General features: G+C 40.4%; 1 protein-coding gene, 16 non-coding genes and 2 pseudogenes across 20 annotated transcripts in view; 1 reads left to right on the forward strand and 18 right to left on the reverse strand.

The window, feature by feature from the left end:
• zgc:113135 overlaps positions 1-18,759 on the forward strand; it is a 1,020,739-nt gene that overhangs the window by 815,891 nt on the left and 186,089 nt on the right. The gene's annotated exons all lie outside the window — the stretch shown is intronic.
• On the reverse strand, positions 6,835-6,908 carry LOC137495123 (U6 spliceosomal RNA; annotated as a pseudogene).
• On the reverse strand, positions 7,331-7,437 carry LOC141384229 (U6 spliceosomal RNA). Its single transcript, XR_015488081.1, has one exon. It is a non-coding gene; the product is annotated as a U6 spliceosomal RNA (small nuclear RNA).
• On the reverse strand, positions 7,860-7,966 carry LOC141384230 (U6 spliceosomal RNA). Its single transcript, XR_015488092.1, has one exon. It is a non-coding gene; the product is annotated as a U6 spliceosomal RNA (small nuclear RNA).
• Positions 10,875-10,948, reverse strand: LOC141382088 (U6 spliceosomal RNA; annotated as a pseudogene).
• Positions 11,372-11,478, reverse strand: LOC141384174 (U6 spliceosomal RNA). Its single transcript, XR_015487469.1, has one exon. It is a non-coding gene; the product is annotated as a U6 spliceosomal RNA (small nuclear RNA).
• On the reverse strand, positions 11,897-12,003 carry LOC137494645 (U6 spliceosomal RNA). Its single transcript, XR_015488103.1, has one exon. It is a non-coding gene; the product is annotated as a U6 spliceosomal RNA (small nuclear RNA).
• Positions 12,427-12,533, reverse strand: LOC141384231 (U6 spliceosomal RNA). The gene has a single exon (XR_015484581.1). It is a non-coding gene; the product is annotated as a U6 spliceosomal RNA (small nuclear RNA).
• Positions 12,957-13,063, reverse strand: LOC137495024 (U6 spliceosomal RNA). Its single transcript, XR_015484774.1, has one exon. It is a non-coding gene; the product is annotated as a U6 spliceosomal RNA (small nuclear RNA).
• LOC137494648 (U6 spliceosomal RNA) lies at positions 13,484-13,590 on the reverse strand. Its single transcript, XR_015484907.1, has one exon. It is a non-coding gene; the product is annotated as a U6 spliceosomal RNA (small nuclear RNA).
• Positions 14,009-14,115, reverse strand: LOC141384190 (U6 spliceosomal RNA). Its single transcript, XR_015488114.1, has one exon. It is a non-coding gene; the product is annotated as a U6 spliceosomal RNA (small nuclear RNA).
• On the reverse strand, positions 14,539-14,645 carry LOC141384191 (U6 spliceosomal RNA). The gene has a single exon (XR_015488125.1). It is a non-coding gene; the product is annotated as a U6 spliceosomal RNA (small nuclear RNA).
• LOC137494650 (U6 spliceosomal RNA) lies at positions 15,069-15,175 on the reverse strand. Its single transcript, XR_015484888.1, has one exon. It is a non-coding gene; the product is annotated as a U6 spliceosomal RNA (small nuclear RNA).
• On the reverse strand, positions 15,599-15,705 carry LOC141384233 (U6 spliceosomal RNA). The gene has a single exon (XR_015484582.1). It is a non-coding gene; the product is annotated as a U6 spliceosomal RNA (small nuclear RNA).
• On the reverse strand, positions 16,126-16,232 carry LOC141382025 (U6 spliceosomal RNA). Its single transcript, XR_015484890.1, has one exon. It is a non-coding gene; the product is annotated as a U6 spliceosomal RNA (small nuclear RNA).
• LOC137495002 (U6 spliceosomal RNA) lies at positions 16,655-16,761 on the reverse strand. Its single transcript, XR_015484775.1, has one exon. It is a non-coding gene; the product is annotated as a U6 spliceosomal RNA (small nuclear RNA).
• Positions 17,182-17,288, reverse strand: LOC141384234 (U6 spliceosomal RNA). Its single transcript, XR_015488138.1, has one exon. It is a non-coding gene; the product is annotated as a U6 spliceosomal RNA (small nuclear RNA).
• Positions 17,712-17,818, reverse strand: LOC141384235 (U6 spliceosomal RNA). The gene has a single exon (XR_015484583.1). It is a non-coding gene; the product is annotated as a U6 spliceosomal RNA (small nuclear RNA).
• Positions 18,242-18,348, reverse strand: LOC141382064 (U6 spliceosomal RNA). Its single transcript, XR_015485022.1, has one exon. It is a non-coding gene; the product is annotated as a U6 spliceosomal RNA (small nuclear RNA).

Raw genomic sequence — 18,759 nt, forward strand, 5'->3', positions numbered from 1 at the left:
GAACCACTATAAGTGTTAAAATAACACTTTTGAAAGTGTTAAAATTTTTAACACCCAGAGTGTTAATTAGCAAACTCTTATTGTGTAAAATATCTGTTAAATGTATGTCAAAATACTGGCAGCAGTGGTTGCCAGTAATCTGCTGTTTTCAACATTTTACATTCGTAAATTCAGTTTCCAGAATATTTCTGTTAAAAACAAATCCCATAGTCTGTATTTTTCATTCAAACATACTTAAGCCTTAAATTCCAGACCAAAATCCTAACTAGTGTCCTCACTACAGAGGGCTGAACACTCAGACAGGGATGAAGTTAATGAGACAATTAAGTGTCTAATTAAAGGAGGATTGAGAATTATTGATGAACAACTGTTAACAAGCAGAATCACTTAAGGACAGAAAAACACAAGATGAAATCAACTGAGAAAAAAAACTGTAAATAAAATAATAATCAATAGAAATAAAACAAATTACACAATGAAAAATGTTATTTTTTCAACATCTTTAAAAAAAAACTCATCAAATTAAACAACTTATCATGGAGCTTCACCTATTACTGACCTTTGACTTTATTTCTGTCATGTGAACAAAAGCTCTTAATAAAATTTCTGTTCATTTAAAGTCACCATGATGGAGGACAGAGTCTGCTTTAGTCAGGCTCTTCTACTTCTTACAATGAATGTCTTTTATTTTGGCTGCTATAGTTAGTGTTAATCACACTGTTTATACATATAGCATGGAAAGCCAAAAGAAAATTAAAGTTTCAGTCTGAAGAGATTATTTATGAAATCATAGCCATCCTTTCCTGCTTGTTTTCCATTTCAGTATCATATTAATTATGTGTGAGGAATGAATAAATTTCATAAATGAAACCACAGAAGCTCCAATAATTAATGACTTTATAACAGGTTTTAAAAACTCCATTTACAATAAGAATGTTTGATCTATGGCAGAACTCAAAAACACCCAGACATCAACAATTAGTCTTTGAATCTCAATGATGGTGACAAACAAAAAATAAAAATCAAGCAAAAAAGAAAAACACTACTGAAATATCACCTCCCAAAAACAACACAAAATAAAGGAAAAGAAAGAGATTGTAAGAACATAAAGCTGCATAATTTATTCATGCTGCAATGCATGCTGGGAGCTTTGTACTATGCAGGCACCCAGCATGCATTGCGGCATGAACTATGCAGCTTTTTTTTTTTTTTAGCAACCACGGTTGAGGTTCATGTCCTGATTCTTGATGCCTGTGTGTCATAAAGAGCAAGTTGGAGCTTGAATGTTTAGTGCATGACACTCTAATTATTAATTGCATCCTAATTGTTGAATCTTCTATGAAGAGCAGTAAACTGCCAGTAGTATTGTCCCATGCAGTTTTGATACAATTATATTTGCATATTTTTATGAATCAACTTATTAAACACCTGAAATTATATCTATAACAATTAAGCATAAACAGTATAGTTTCTCTTGACTTTTCTTGCTATAGCTGATGAGTTTTAAAAACACAGCTAAAACAGTCATAGAAACATTAGGATATAAGAGTAAAGCTTCAAGAGCTCAAATAAGCAGCCTCTGATCTCCATGATGGTGAGGTCAAATTAAATATTTTTAATTAAAAAAAATAAACCTCTGTTCATTGTCAAATATTCTTACAGAAATGAAGTCAAACTGTAATCAGTGAAGCTGCCTATACTATTATTTAATGGATTTGTTTAATCCTGTGTTTTAATTCAGTTGGTTTGGTGTGAGGCTGTGTCTGTAGTTTTATTTCTTCCTTCAATTTCTTATTCCTTCAGTGATTGTGCTTGTTAACAGCAGGTGTTCAACAGCAGGTGTCTGAATTCACTTATTTGTGATCATTCGCTCTGTTTAGTGGACTAAACTAATTGACTAATTTAAGGGCCAGGTGAATGAGGGTGTGGTGAGATTTCAGACACTCTGATTAGTTTCTCTAATACAAGGGTTTTCTACAAAGGTAGATACATGTGCTCTGAGTGACAAGGAGGCAAATCAGCTTCTAACGCAGAGAGGGTTATTTTACCTTTATCTAACTCTAGAATTTTAACACTTTACTCTGAATTACCACAACACTTGAAATTTAACACCAATGAATTTGCTGCGTAACTAACTGGCAAAAGACAGTAACTAATGGGGTTGTCTGTCTGCTGTTGTGACGCGGTGCGCGCGTTCGCGATTTCAGGGGGTATGGCTTTAAATCACAGTCCCTCGCCGCCGTCCAAAGATAATATGCTAAGCGGTTAGCATTTTGGCTGATCACCTACTGCACCTTTAAGATATTGTTCAGAATATACGCACAAACCCCACGTGGAAATTCTCCTAGTCTATCTGTGTTTTAACCAATCAGGCTAGAACACCTATATGTATGACGCAGTTAATGACGTTATGTGAGAGTATAACTGTTATTGATTGGTGATTGTAAGCAGAGCGGCCTAGGAACTCATTGCGAGAGTTGAAGCTGGTTTCAGCTGATGAAACTGCAAACTATCTTCAGTAAACTTGATTTATTTATTTAAATCTCTGACTCTGGCTCTTTTTTATATACCTGACTGGTCATTCTTTGGGTTAAACTGTATACTATTCCTACAGTTTTGGTGGAGGACGCGTGGCACTTGTTTACTGGTGACACCATTGATCAATCAACAAAAAGAAATGTAGAAAGATTTAAAATATTATAGACTAGGGATGGTCTGTGGAGTAGTGGGTAGTAACGGAAAGCTGTTGGGTTCTCATTCAGACGTGAATGAAAGGCAAAATTTTGTGGTAGCTTTGTGTGGAATCCCCTTGTGAGCTGGTGCATTTTGCGGTACACCTATAACGATAGTAATAAGTATAACAGTAGTTGAGGGGTGTACCTCCTCCACCCAGAGTTAAGTACTCAGTGACGGGTGTGTAAGAGGTTTTTAGGACATTCTCGGGAATAAAACTTGGACTGGTTTTTATTTAGTAGTGGACTAAATTAACCCGAGATTGTATTTAGTTCCACCACTGCTATCTTGCTGTTTCACAGACAAAAGGGCCCGAATCCTAAGAATAGAGTAGGTCAGATTATTAAGGAAAGAAATAGTTAAATAAATAAATAAATTCTTAAATAACATCTTAATCGGTATCCATTAGATAGTAGTGGCCACAAAAGTCAGACAAGAAACCTAGAAATATTAGGGCGAGGTTGATTGATCAATGATGCACCAGGAGCAATCCCGAAAAAAATATGACCCTAACTGGATTGGACCGATCTGGACAGTTTCCACATCTTGGGATGGTTTGCAGATTAATCAAGCAAAAGCTAAGCGCTGTTAGTAAGATTTCATTCTCAATTTCTTGTTGCTTTTGGTGTTAAACTCTGATATAAAAAGAAACAGATGAGAGCAGAATGCAGTAAATGGCTCAGCTAAGCTCTTAGGTTTAAAATGATTTTAGAACCGATTTTAAGATAAAAAATGCCTTTGGCAATTAATTGTCAATGAAAAGCTAAAATCTAAATATTGAGTGTCTAGTAGCCAAAAACTAAGCACAGAAACTGACAGTAACATTATGGGAGTAAAGAATAGCGTATGTTTTGTCTTAGAAGATAAGATTCTGTGTGAGTGCACTGTTATCTTGATTTAGCCCTCACCATGACTTTTGACTTTTGGCTGTAAAAGTAACAGAGACATGTCTGTATAAAAAATGTGCCATGTAAGTCTGTGCAAACAAGCAGCTTTATGGTTGGATTTAAATATTTTTAGTAATATATAAGTAACATAAATGGGGGCTCAAATAATACTTTGATGGATGCAGTTAACCCCTGAAAGATCTAAAACTGTTGTTGACTGTAACAGCATTACTTTGAAAAAGCATGTCAACTCTGTTTTATATGTTTTAGGACGGGCTTGAGTAAAAGATTACAATAAAATTATGTTATTGAAGTTAATGTTATGTTTAATGTATGTTTAAATTGAGTAAACATACATTAACAGTTCTGGATTGCTCAAAACTCTCTTTCTCTCTCATTAGATATCAGCTATGAGCTGCTATCTGCCTGTTCCATGACAACTGATAATCACAGTGTTCAGTTGGAAATGACATTATGTCAGAGTATAATTGTTATTGATTGGTGATTGTAAGCAGAGCAGCCTAGGAACTTATTGCGAGTGTTGAAGCTGGCTTTTGATGATGAAACTGCAAACTATCTTAGGTAAACTTGATTTATTTATTTATTTGAATCTCTGACTCTAGCTCTTCTTCATCTATCAGACTGGTCATTCTTTGGGTTAAACTGTAAACTATCCCAACAGCTAAAACCCTGCTCATGCACCATTTGGAATCGTAAAAAACCTTTTGTCTTTTCTCCTTTCTATCCTAGAGCCATGTTCCCACTTGTATCCCGTGCTTTACAGAGCTTTGGCCCTGTCAGTGCTAGGCACACTGATTGATGCAGTAGGTCACCAAGTTTATGGACGGGGGGAAATTAGAATGTCAGGATAGCCTATGGCAAAGTCCCACTAAAGCAAGGGCTTTGGAAGTGCATTAGCACAACAAAACAAACGATCAGAGCATCCCACATTCGTTTTCACCATGCATGTAGACTTTCCAGTTGACCCAGCAGCACCTCCCACGATTTGCTAAATCCATCCTCATGCACCATTTGGAATCGTGAAAAGCCTTTTGTCTTTTTTCATTTCTGTACTTTTACCCACGCACTAAAAAAGCAAAATGGAGTGCTTCACGGATTTGCGTGTCATCCTTGCGCCTCTTGCGGGAGAATCTTCGGTTCCCTTCCCGTTCCACAGTTCCACTTTCCCTTCTTCCTGATTGGCCCGACGTCTGGCTCGGGATTGGTCGACGGAAAGTTCCACAAAGCGTGCTTCCGAATTTGGTCATGTCATGTAGCGTGCCGTTGGCTCTTTTGAGAAAGTTCCACTGAACGTGCGCTCCGATTGGCCGCTGGGCGGGACCTCCAGGAAGCGTGATTTATAAAGCGGTGCAGTGAATAGAGGAAGTTAAAAAAGGAGACAAAACAGACTAAAAAGACGACAAGCTTTGTTGTAAATGTTTATTTTGTTTGACAAAAAATAGATATATACATGTATATGTTTTAGGGCTTTATGATAACATAGAAAAACACGATTATTTCTAAAATAACATTTCCCTAGAAAAATGCATTTTTTTCTGTGTTATTAAATCATTTACTTAATAATATTAAATGGTTGAAAGATATTGTTCAGATGCAAATAACTAATTCTAAAAATTAAGTCTAAGTCTAAAAACACTGTAAAGGTGCAAACATTTAGTCTTTAAAACAAATAAGCAAGATATTTTGACTCTTATTGGCTGTTGTCATTTTCTTTTTTCTTCTTAACTTCTGCTATTAGTGTTTATTACAGCTCTGGGTTATGCTTTGAGCTGCTCTAGCAAATAGCCGAGCAGCAACTACTGGGAAGGTAGTTTATAAAATAATAATTTATCATATGTTTGTGATTTTTTTTTTTTTAAATATTGCATAAACTGTTGTGATAATAAAATAATTTTACGCTATATTGTACTGCCCTAATATGTTAAAAGTATAAATGGTTACATATTTTGTGTAAATAAACATTTTTTTATTTTATTTCTAATCTCTGTGTACATTTCAGCTTTTTTTAAAGATTTGTTCAGTTGCTACAGTGTCCCAAGAGTGGGTTATCTGTTGTGACTCGAATAACTTTACACAATATTTATATTACACTTTACATTCATCATTTTTTCTATTCATTTATTGCAAACAAGTGTTAAAGGATAAAATAAAACTTGCAAAAATACACTGCGTACATATTCATGTGGTTGCTTTAATGTTATCATTGTGTAATTTAAAGGATGGTAATATTAGGGTTCTGTTTATTATTCATAAACAAGTTATAAACTGTAGTTTAGCTAACAGTAAAAATAAAAATGGTATAAAATTATATTGTAAATTTAAGTAAATGTTCAATGTAAATGCAGTAAAAAATAATATGTGTATATGTAAATATAACTGGAAACATTGATGTAAATGAAATATTTTAAAATATATTTAATTGAATTTTTAAATAATTTATTAAACTTTAAAAAAATGGCAAACCTATTTAAATATCAATGCCTGAAATTTAAATTTGAAAGTATTTTAATATAATATTTCTTATATCCTACAACCTAATATTTTAGGTACTACATTTAGTTTATTTAGTTGTTTAAATATTTTATTATGTGTTATTTAATATTAATAAATAAGTTACCTGAACATTACGGTCAATATAATTGACAAAATTCTAAAACATTTAAAAGTCAATATTTCAGTATGTTTATTATTGAACTATTAAAATATTTTATTTCTTAAAAGGTGTGAAATATAAGTCCTGATTATAAAAACATTTTATCTAACTGACATGCAATTCAAAAAAGCTATATTTAGTTATGTTGCAAATAAACATAGAATTATATTTGAATATAATGTAATACATTTATTAAAAAATCATACTTATTATTATTATATGTTACTCAATTCATTTAAAATGGATTTTCTTTTTCAAATTATGTAATATATGATATACAATGAGAGCAGTCTACAGCACATGGCTAATTAATATGCACCTGTCATACCCCAGAAAGCACATGGCTAATTATGCCAGTTCCTGCCTTTGATTTTTTTACCATATTGGGTAATTTCATTAATTTCAGCAAGCATGAGCACCTGTCAAGGTCTCAGGTGACCCCAGTGGGGTTCAGGGGTCACTACCTTGCAGTCTAAGGCCATGTGACGTCGAGAGGACTGCTGGGGGCCACAGGGTGGGGACAGAGAAGATCCATCAGGTTCCTTTTCACAGGGGCCATGCTAATCTTCTCTGTGTCGATCCAATTTTAGTATATGTGCCACCATAGCGAGCACAGACCAGTGGTCAGGCTCAGGGCATATGTACGCCTCGAGTCCCAGCAATGTTCCTCCAGGGTGGTGGGAACCGGAGAGCCATGTTCCCACTTGTATGCCGTGCACTACAGAGCTTTGGTCCTGTCAGTGCTAGGCACACTGAATGATGCAGTAGGTCACCAAGTTTAAAGACTGGGGAAATTAGAGTGTCAGGTTAGCCTATGGCAAAGTCCCACTAAAGCAAGGGCTTTGGAAGTGCATTGGTTGCACAACAAAACAAACGATCAAAGCATCCCACATTCGTTTTCACCATGCATGTAGACTTTCCAGTTGACCCAGTAGCACCTCCCACGATTTGCTAAACCCATCCTCATGCACCATTTGGAATCGTGAAAAGCCTTTTGTCTTTTTTCATTTCTGTACTTTTACCCACGCACTAAAACAGCAATATGGAGCGCTTCACGGATTTGCGTGTCATCCTTTCGCAGGGGCCATGCTAATCTTCTCTGTATCGATCCAATTTTAGTATATGTGCCACCGTAGCGAGCACAGATTAGCAGTCAGGCTCAGGGCATATGTACGCCTCGAGTCCCAGCAATGTTCCTCCAAGGTGGTGGGACCTGGAGAGCCATGTTCCCACTTGTATGCCGTGCACTACAGAGCTTTGGTCCTGTCAGTGCTAGGCACACTGATTGATGCAGTAGGTCACCAAGTTTAAAGACTGGGGAAATTAGAGTGTCAGGTTAGCCTATGGCAAAGTCCCACTAAAGCAAGGGCTTTGGAAGTGCATTGGTTGCACAACAAAACAAACGATCAAAGCATCCCACATTCGTTTTCACCATGCATGTAGACTTTCCAGTTGACCCAGTAGCACCTCCCATGATTTGCTAAACCCATCCTCATGCACCATTTGGAATCGTGGAAAGCCTTTTGTCTTTTTTCATTTCTGTACTTTTACCCACGCACTAAAACAGCAATATGGAGCGCTTCACGGATTTGCGTGTCATCCTTTCGCAGGGGCCATGCTAATCTTCTCTGTATCGATCCAATTTTAGTATATGTGCCACCGTAGCGAGCACAGATGAGTGAACAGGCTCAGGGCATATGTACGCCTCGAGTCCCAGCAATGTTCCTCCAAGGTGGTGGGACCTGGAGAGCCATGTTCCCACTTGTATGCCGTGCACTACAGAGCTTTGGCCCTGTCAGTGCTAGGCACACTGATTGTTGCAGTAGGTCACCAAGTTTATGGACAGGGGGAAATTAGAGTGTCAGGATAGCCTATGGCAAAGTCCCACTAAAGCAAGGGCTTTGGAAGTGCATTGGTTGCACAACAAAACAAACGATCAAAGCATCCCACATTCGTTTTCACCATGCATGTAGACTTTCCAGTTGACCCAGCAGCACCTCCCACGATTTGCTAAACCCATCCTCATGCACCATTTGGAATCGTGAAAAGCCTTTTGTCTTTTTTCATTTCTGTACTTTTACCCACGCACTAAAACAGCAATATGGAGCACTTCACGGATTTGCGTGTCATCCTTTCGCCTCTTGCGGGAGAATCTTCGGTTCCCTTCCCGTTCCACAGTTCTACTTTCCCTTCTTCCTGATTGGCCCGACGTCTGGCTCGGGATTGGTCGACGCAAAGTTCCACAAAGCGTGCTTCCGAATTTGGTCATGTCATGTAGCGTGCCGTTGGCTCTTTGAGAAAGTTCCACTGAACGTGCGCTCCGATTGGCCGCTGGGCGGGACCTCCAGGAAGCGCGATTTATAAAGCGGTGCAGTGGATAGAGGAAGTTAAAAAAGGAGACAAAACAGACTATAAAGACGACAAGCTTTGTTGTAAATGTTTATTTTGTTTGACTAAAAAATAGATACATGTACATATATACATGTATATGTTTTAGGGCTTTATGATAGCATAGAAAAACGCGATTATTTCTAAAATAACATTTCCCTAGAAAAATGCATTTTTTTCTGTGTTATTAAATCATTTACTTAATAATATTAAGTGGTTAAAAGATATTGTTCAGATGCAATTAACTCTAATTCTAAAAATTATAAGTCTAATAACACTGTCAAGGTGCAAACATTTAGTCTTTAAAACAACTAAGCAAGATAAATGTTTATTTTGTATAAAACAAATAGAAATATACATGTACAAGTTGTAGGGCTTTATGATAGCATAGAAAATGCTATTATTTCTAAAATAACATTAATGATATCATAGAAAATGCTATTATTTCTAAAATAACATTTATGATAGCATAGAAAATGCTATGATTTCTAAGAAAACATTTCCCTACAAAAATGCATTTTTTATCTGTGTTATTAAATCTTTTACTTAAAAAAATTAAACAGTTAAAAGATATTGTTCAGATGCAAATAACTAATTCTAAAAATTAAGTCTAAGTCTAAAAACACTGTAAAGGTGCAAACATCATTTTTTTTTAAACAAATAAGCAAGATATTCTGACTCTGATTGGCTGTTGTCATTTTCTTTTTTCTTCTTAACTTCTGCTATTAGTGTTTATTTACAGCTCTGGGTTAAGCTTTGAGCTGCTCTAGCAAATAGCCGAGCAGCAACTACTGGGAAGGTAGTTTAAAAAATAATAATTTATCATACGTTTGTGATTTTTTTTTATTTTTAAATATTGCATAAACTGTCGTGATAATAAAATAATTTTACGCTATATTGTACTGCCCTAATATGTTCAAAGTATAAATAGTTATATATTTTGTGTAAATAAACATTTTTTCTATTTTATTTCTAATCTCTGTGTACATTTTAGCTTTTTTTTAAAGATTTGTTCAGTAGCTACAGTGTCCCAAGAGTGGGTTATCTGTTGTGACTCGAATAACTTTACACAATATTTATATTACACTTTACATCATTTTTTCTATTCATTTATTGCAAACAAGTGTTAAAGGATAAAATAAACCTTGCAAAAATACACTGCGTACATATTCATGTGGTTGCTTTTTATGTTATCATTGTGTAATTTAAAGTATGGTAATATTAGGGTTCTGTATATTATTCATAAACAAGTTATAAACTCTAGTTTAGCTAACAGTAAAAATAAAATGGTATAAAATTATATTGTAAATTAAATTTAGGTAAATATTCAATGTAAATGCAATAACACCTAAAAATAATATGTGTATATGTAAATATAACTGTAAACATTGATGTAAATGAAATATTTTAAAATATATTTAACTGAATTTTTAAATAATTTATTAAACTTTAAAAAAATGACAAACCTATTTAAATATCAATGCCTGAAATTTAAATTTGAAAGTATTTTAATATAATATTTCTTATATCCTACAACCTAATATTTTAGGTACTATATTTAGTTTAATCAGTTGTTTAAATATTTTATTATGTGTTATTTAATATTAATAAATAAGTTACCTGAACATTACGGTCAATATAATTGACAAAATTCTAAAACATTTAAAAGTCAATATTTCAGTATGTTTATTATTGAACTATTAAAATATTTTATTTCTTAAAAGGTGTAAAATATAAGTCCTGATTATAAAAACATTTTATCTAACTGACATGCAATTCAAAAAAGCTATATTTAGTTATGTTGCAAATAAACATACAATTATATTTGAATATAATGTAATACATTTATTAAAATATAATACTTATAATTATATGTTACTCAAGTCATTTAAAATGGATTTTCTTTTTCAAATTATGTAATAAATGATATACAATGAGAGCAGTCTACAGCACATGGCTAATTAATATGCACCTGTCATACCCCAGAAAGCACATGGCTAATTATGCCAGTTCCCGCCTTTGATTTTTTACCATATTGGGTAATTTGTTTAATTTCAACAAGCATGAGCACCCTTCAAAGCCACAGGTGACACCAATGGGGTTCAGGGGTCACTACTCTGCAGTCTAAGGCCATGTGACGTCGAGAGGGCTGCTGGGGGCCACAGGGTGGGGACAGAGAAGATCCATCAGGTTCCTTTTCGCAGGGGCCATGCTAATCTTCTCTGTATCGATCCAATTTTAGTATATGTGCCACCGTAGCGAGCACAGATCAGCAGTCAGGCTCAGGGCATATGTACGCCTCGAGTCCCAGCAATGTTCCTCCAAGGTGGTGGGACCTGGAGAGCCATGTTCCCACTTGTATGCCGTGCACTACAGAGCTTTGGCCCTGTCAGTGCTAGGCACACTGATTGATGCAGTAGGTCACCAAGTTTATGGACAGGGGGAAATTAGAGTGTCAGGATAGCCTATGGCAAAGTCCCAGTAAAGCAAGGGCTTTGAAAGTGCATTGGTTGCACAACAAAACAAATGATCAAAGCATCCCACATTCGTTTTCACCATGCATGTAGACTTTCCAGTTGACCCAGCAGCACCTCCCACGATTTGCTAAACCCATCCTCATGCACCATTTGGAATCGTGAAAAGCCTTTTGTCTTTTTGCATTTCTGTACTTTTACCCACGCACTAAAACAACAATATGGAGCGCTTCACGGATTTGCGTGTCATCCTTTCGCAGGGGCCATGCTAATCTTCTCTGTATCGATCCAATTTTAGTATATGTGCCACCGTAGCGAGCACGGACGAGTGGACAGGCTCAGGGCATATGTACGCCTCGAGTCCCAGCAATGTTCCTCCAAGGTGGTGGGACCTGGAGAGCCATGTTCCCACTTGTATGCCGTGCACTACAGAGCTTTGGCCCTGTCAGTGCTAGGCACACTGATTGATGCAGTAGGTCACCAAGTTTATGGACGGGGGGAATTTAGAGTGTCAGGATAGCCTATGGCAATCCCACTAAAGCAAGGGCTTTGGAAGTGCATTAGCACAACAAAACATATGATCAAAGCATCCCACATTCGTTGTCACCATGCATGTAGACTTTCCAGTTGACCCAGCAGCACCTCCCACGATTTGCTAAACCCATCGTCATGCACCATTTGGAAACGTGAAAAGCCTTTTGTCTTTTTTCATTTCTGTACTTTTACCCACGCACTAAAAAAGCAATATGGAGCGCTTCACGGATTTGCGTGTCATCCTTTCGCAGGGGCCATGCTAATCTTCTCTGTATCGATCCAATTTTAGTATATGTGCCACCGTAGCGAGCACAGATCAGCAGTCAGGCTCAGGGCATATGTACGCCTTGAGTCCCAGCAATGTTCCTCCAAGGTGGTGGGACCTGGAGAGCCATGTTCCCACTTGTATGCCGTGCACTACAGAGCTTTGGCCCTGTCAGTGCTAGGCACACTGATTGATGCAGTAGGTCACCAAGTTTATGGACAGGGGGAAATTAGAGTGTCAGGATAGCCTATGGCAAAGTCCCAGTAAAGCAAGGGCTTTGAAAGTGCATTGGTTGCACAACAAAACAAATGATCAAAGCATCCCACATTCGTTTTCACCATGCATGTAGACTTTCCAGTTGACCCAGCAGCACCTCCCACGATTTGCTAAACCCATCCTCATGCACCATTTGGAATCGAGAAAAGCCTTTTGTCTTTTTGCATTTCTGTACTTTTACCCACGCACTAAATCAGCAATATGGAGCGCTTCACGGATTTGCGTGTCATCCTTTCGCAGGGGCCATGCTAATCTTCTCTGTATCGATCCAATTTTAGTATATGTGCCACCGTAGCGAGCACGGACGAGTGGACAGGCTCAGGGCATATGTACGCCTCGAGTCCCAGCAATGTTCCTCCAAGGTGGTGGGACCTGGAGAGCCATGTTCCCACTTGTATGCCGTGCACTACAGAGCTTTGGCCCTGTCAGTGCTAGGCACACTGATTGATGCAGTAGGTCACCAAGTTTATGGACGGGGGGAAATTAGAGTGTCAGGATAGCCTATGGCAAAGTCCCACTAAAGCAAGGGCTTTGGAAGTGCATTGGTTGCACAACAAAGCAAACGATCAAAGCATCTCACATTCGTTTTCACCATGCATGTAGACTTTCCAGTTGACCCAGCAGCACCTCCCACGATTTGCTAAACCCATCCTCATGCACCATTTGGAATCGTGAAAAGCCTTTTGTCTTTTTTCATTTCTGTACTTTTACCCACGCACTAAAACAGCAATATGGAGCGCTTCACGGATTTGCGTGTCATCCTTTCGCAGGGGCCATGCTAATCTTCTCTGTATCGATCCAATTTTAGTATATGTGCCACCGTAGCAAGCACAGACCAGCGGTCAGGCTCAGGGCATATGTACGCCTCGAGTCCCAGCAATGTTCCTTCAAGGTGGTGGGACCCGAAGAGCCATGTTCCCACTTGTATGCCGTGCACTACAGGGCTTTGGCCCTGTCAGTGCTAGGCACACTGATTGATGCAGTAGGTCACCAAGTTTATGGACAGGGGGAAATTAGAGTGTCAGGATAGCCTATGGCAAAGTCCCACTAAAGCAAGGGCTTTGGAAGTGCATTAGCACAACAAAACAAACGATCAAAGCATCCCACATTCGTTTTCACCATGCATGTAGACTTTCCAGTTGACCCAGCAGCACCTCCCACGATTTGCTAAACCCATCCTCATGCACCATTTGGAATCGTGAAAAGCCTTTTGTCTTTTTTCATTTCTGTACTTTTACCCACGCACTAAAACAACAATATGGAGCGCTTCACGGATTTGCGTGTCACCCTTTCGCAGGGGCCATGCTAATCTTCTCTGTATCGATCCAATTTTAGTATATGTGCCACCGTAGCGAGCACGGACGAGTGGACAGGCTCAGGGCATATGTACGCCTCGAGTCCCAGCAATGTTCCTCCAAGGTGGTGGGACCTGGAGAGCCATGTTCCCACTTGTATGCCGTGCACTACAGAGCTTTGGCCCTGTCAGTGCTAGGCACACTGATTGATGCAGTAGGTCACCAAGTTTATGGACGGGGGGAATTTAGAGTGTCAGGATAGCCTATGGCAATCCCACTAAAGCAAGGGCTTTGGAAGTGCATTAGCACAACAAAACATATGATCAAAGCATCCCACATTCGTTGTCACCATGCATGTAGACTTTCCAGTTGACCCAGCAGCACCTCCCACGATTTGCTAAACCCATCGTCATGCACCATTTGGAAACGTGAAAAGCCTTTTGTCTTTTTTCATTTCTGTACTTTTACCCACGCACTAAAAAAGCAATATGGAGCGCTTCACGGATTTGCGTGTCATCCTTTCGCAGGGGCCATGCTAATCTTCTCTGTATCGATCCAATTTTAGTATATGTGCCACCGTAGCGAGCACAGATCAGCAGTCAGGCTCAGGGCATATGTACGCCTTGAGTCCCAGCAATGTTCCTCCAAGGTGGTGGGACCTGGAGAGCCATGTTCCCACTTGTATGCCGTGCACTACAGAGCTTTGGCCCTGTCAGTGCTAGGCACACAGATTGATGCAGTAGGTCACCAAGTTTATGGACAGGGGGAAATTAGAGTGTCAGGATAGCCTATGGCAAAGTCCCACTAAAGCAAGGGCTTTGGAAGTGCATTGGTTGCACAACAAAGCAAACGATCAAAGCATCCCACATTCGTTTTCACCATGCATGTAGACTTTCCAGTTGACCCAGCAGCACCTCTCACGATTTGCTAAACCCATCCTCATGCACCATTTTGAATCGTGAAAAGCCTTTTGTCTTTTTGCATTTCTGTACTTTTACCCACGCACTAAAAAAGCAATATGGAGCGCTTCACGGATTTGCGTGTCATCCTTTCGCAGGGGCCATGCTAATCTTCTCTGTATCGATCCAATTTTAGTATATGTGCCACCGTAGCGAGCACAGATCAGCAGTCAGGCTCAGGGCATATGTACGCCTCGAGTCCCAGCAATGTTCCTCCAAGGTGGTGGGACCTGGAGAGCCATATTCCCACTTGTATGCCGTGCACTACAGAGCTTTGGCCCTGTCAGTGCTAGGCACACTGATTGATGCAGTAGGTCACCAAGTTTATGGACAGGGGGAAATTAGAGTGTCAGGATAGCCTATGGCAAAGTCCCAGTAAAGCAAGGGCTTTGAAAGTGCATTGGTTGCACAACAAAACAAATGATCAAAGCATCCCACATTCGTTTTCACCATGCATGTAGACTTTCCAGTTGACCCAGCAGCACCTCCCACGATTTGCTAAACCCATCCTCATGCACCATTTGGAATCGTGAAAAGCCTTTTGTCTTTTTGCATTTCTGTACTTTTACCCACGCACTAAATCAGCAATATGGAGCGCTTCATGGATTTGCGTGTCATCCTTTCGCAGGGGCCATGCTAATCTTCTCTGTATCGATCCAATTTTAGTATATGTGCCACCGTAGCGAGCACAGACGAGTAGACAGGCTCAGGGCATATGTACGCCTCGAGTCCCAGCAATGTTCCTCCAAGGTGGTGGGACCTGGAGAGCCATGTTCCCACTTGTATGCCGTGCACTACAGAGCTTTGGCCCTGTCAGTGCTAGGCACACTGATTGATGCAGTAGGTCACCAAGTTTATGGACGGGGGGAAATTAGAGTGTCAGGATAGCCTATGGCAAAGTCCCAGTAAAGCAAGGGCTTTGGAAGTGCATTGGTTGCACAACAAAGCAAACGATCAAAGCATCTCACATTCGTTTTCACCATGCATGTAGACTTTCCAGTTGACCCAGCAGCACCTCCCACGATTTGCTAAACCCATCCTCATGCACCATTTGGAATCGTGAAAAGCCTTTTGTCTTTTTGCATTTCTGTACTTTTACCCACGCACTAAATCAGCAATATGGAGCGCTTCACGGATTTGCGTGTCATCCTTTCGCAGGGGCCATGCTAATCTTCTCTGTATCGATCCAATTTTAGTATATGTGCCACCGTAGCGAGCACGGACGAGTGGACAGGCTCAGGGCATATGTACGCCTCGAGTCCCAGCAATGTTCCTCCAAGGTGGTGGGACCTGGAGAGCCATGTTCCCACTTGTATGCCGTGCACTACAGAGCTTTGGCCCTGTCAGTGCTAGGCACACTGATTGATGCAGTAGGTCACCAAGTTTATGGACAGGGGGAAATTAGAGTGTCAGGATAGCCTATGGCAAAGTCCCACTAAAGCAAGGGCTTTGGAAGTGCATTAGCACAACAAAACAAACGATCAAAGCATCCCACATTCGTTTTCACCATGCATGTAGACTTTCCAGTTGACCCAGCAGCACCTCCCACGATTTGCTAAACCCATCCTCATGCACCATTTGGAATCGTGAAAAGCCTTTTGTCTTTTTGCATTTCTGTACTTTTACCCACGCACTAAATCAGCAATATGGAGCGCTTCATGGATTTGCGTGTCATCCTTTCGCAGGGGCCATGCTAATCTTCTCTGTATCGATCCAATTTTAGTATATGTGCCACCGTAGCGAGCACGGACGAGTAGACAGGCTCAGGGCATATGTACGCCTCGAGTCCCAGCAATGTTCCTCCAAGGTGGTGGGACCTGGAGAGCCATGTTCCCACTTGTATGCCGTGCACTACAGAGCTTTGGCCCTGTCAGTGCTAGGCACACTGATTGATGCAGTAGGTCACCAAGTTTATGGACGGGGGAAATTAGAGTGTCAGGATAGCCTATGGCAAAGTCCCAGTAAAGCAAGGGCTTTGGAAGTGCATTGGTTGCACAACAAAGCAAACGATCAAAGCATCTCACATTCGTTTTCACCATGCATGTAGACTTTCCAGTTGACCCAGCAGCACCTCCCACGATTTGCTAAACCCATCCTCATGCACCATTTGGAATCGTGAAAAGCCTTTTGTCTTTTTTTATTTCTGTACTTTTACCCACGCACTAAAACAGCAATATGGAGCGCTTCACGGATTTGCGTGTCATCCTTTCGCAGGGGCCATGCTAATCTTCTCTGTATCGATCCAATTTTAGTATATGTGCCACCGTAGCAAGCACAGACCAGCGGTCAGGCTCAGGGCATATGTACGCCTCGAGTCCCAGCAATGTTCCTTCAAGGTGGTGGGACCCGAAGAGCCATGTTCCCACTTGTATGCCGTGCACTACAGAGCTTTGGCCCTGTCAGTGCTAGGCACACTGATTGATGCAGTAGGTCACCAAGTTTATGGACAGGGGGAAATTAGAGTGTCAGGATAGCCTATGGCAAAGTCCCACTAAAGCAAGGGCTTTGGAAGTGCATTATCACAACAAAACAAACGATCAAAGCATCCAACATTCGTTTTCACCATGCATGTAGACTTTCCAGTTGACCCAGCAGCACCTCCCACGATTTGCTAAACCCATCCTCATGCACCATTTGGAATCGTGAAAAGCCTTTTGTCTTTTTGCATTTCTGTACTTTTACCCACGCACTAAAACAGCAATATGGAGCGCTTCACGGATTTGCGTGTCATCCTTTCGCAGGGGCCATGCTAATCTTCTCTGTATCGATCCAATTTTAGTATATGTGCCACCGTAGCGAGCACAGATCAGCAGTCAGGCTCAGGGCATATGTACGCCTCGAGTCCCAGCAATGTTCCTCCAAGGTGGTGGGACCTGGAGAGCCATGTTCCCACTTGTATGCCGTGCACTACAGAGCTTTGGCCCTGTCAGTGCTAGGCACACTGATTGATGCAGTAGGTCACCAAGTTTATGGACAGGGGGAAATTAGAGTGTCAGGATAGCCTATGGCAAAGTCCCAGTAAAGCAAGGGCTTTGGAAGTGCATTGGTTGCACAACAAAACAAATGATCAAAGCATACCACATTCGTTTTCACCATGCATGTAGACTTTCCAGTTGACCGAGCAGCACCTCCCACGATTTGCTAAACCCATCCTCATGCACCATTTGGAATCGTGAAAAGCCTTTTGTCTTTTTGCATTTCTGTACTTTTACCCACGCACTAAAACAGCAATATGGAGCGCTTCACGGATTTGCGTGTCATCCTTTCGCAGGGGCCATGCTAATCTTCTCTGTATCGATCCAATTTTAGTATATGTGCCACCGTAGCGAGCACGGACGAGTGGACAGGCTCAGGGCATATGTACGCCTCGAGTCCCAGCAATGTTCCTCCAAGGTGGTGGGACCTGGAGAGCCATGTTCCCACTTGTATGCCGTGCACTACAGAGCTTTGGCCCTGTCAGTGCTAGGCACACTGATTGATGCAGTAGGTCACCAAGTTTATGGACAGGGGGAAATTAGAGTGTCAGGATAGCCTATGGCAAAGTCCCAGTAAAGCAAGGGCTTTGGAAGTGCATTGGTTGCACAACAAAGCAAACGATCAAAGCATCCCACATTCGTTTTCACCATGCATGTAGACTTTCCAGTTGACCCAGCAGCACCTCCCACGATTTGCTAAACTCATCCTCATGCACCATTTGGAATCGTGAAAAGCCTTTTGTCTTTTTGCATTTCTGTACTTTTACCCACGCACTAAAACAGCATTATGGAGCACTTCACGGATTTGCGTGTCATCCTTTCGCAGGGGCCATGCTAATCTTCTCTGTATCAATCCAATTTTAGTATATGTGCCACCGTAGCAAGCACAGACCAGTGGTCAGGCTCAGGGCATATTTACGCCTCGAGTCCCAGCAATGTTCCTCCAGGGTGGTGGGAACCGGAGAGCCATGTTCCCACTTGTATGCCGTGCACTACAGAGCTTTGGCCCTGTCAGTGCTAGGCACACTGATTGATGCAGTAGGTCACCAAGTTTATGGACAGGGGGAAATTAGAGTGTCAGGATAGCCTATGGCAAAGTCCCACTAAAGCAAGGGCTTTGGAAGTGCATTAGCACAACAAAACAAACGATCAAAGCATCCCACATTCGTTTTCACCATGCATGTAGACTTTCCAGTTGACCCAGCAGCACCTCCCACGATTTGCTAAACCCATCCTCATGCACCATTTGGAATCGTGAAAAGCCTTTTGTCTTTTTTCATTTCTGTACTTTTACCCACG

This window comes from Danio rerio, chromosome 4 (assembly GCF_052040795.2).
Source record: "Danio rerio strain M-AB ecotype USA chromosome 4, GRCz13ab, whole genome shotgun sequence".
NCBI lineage: Eukaryota > Metazoa > Chordata > Actinopteri > Cypriniformes > Danionidae > Danio > Danio rerio.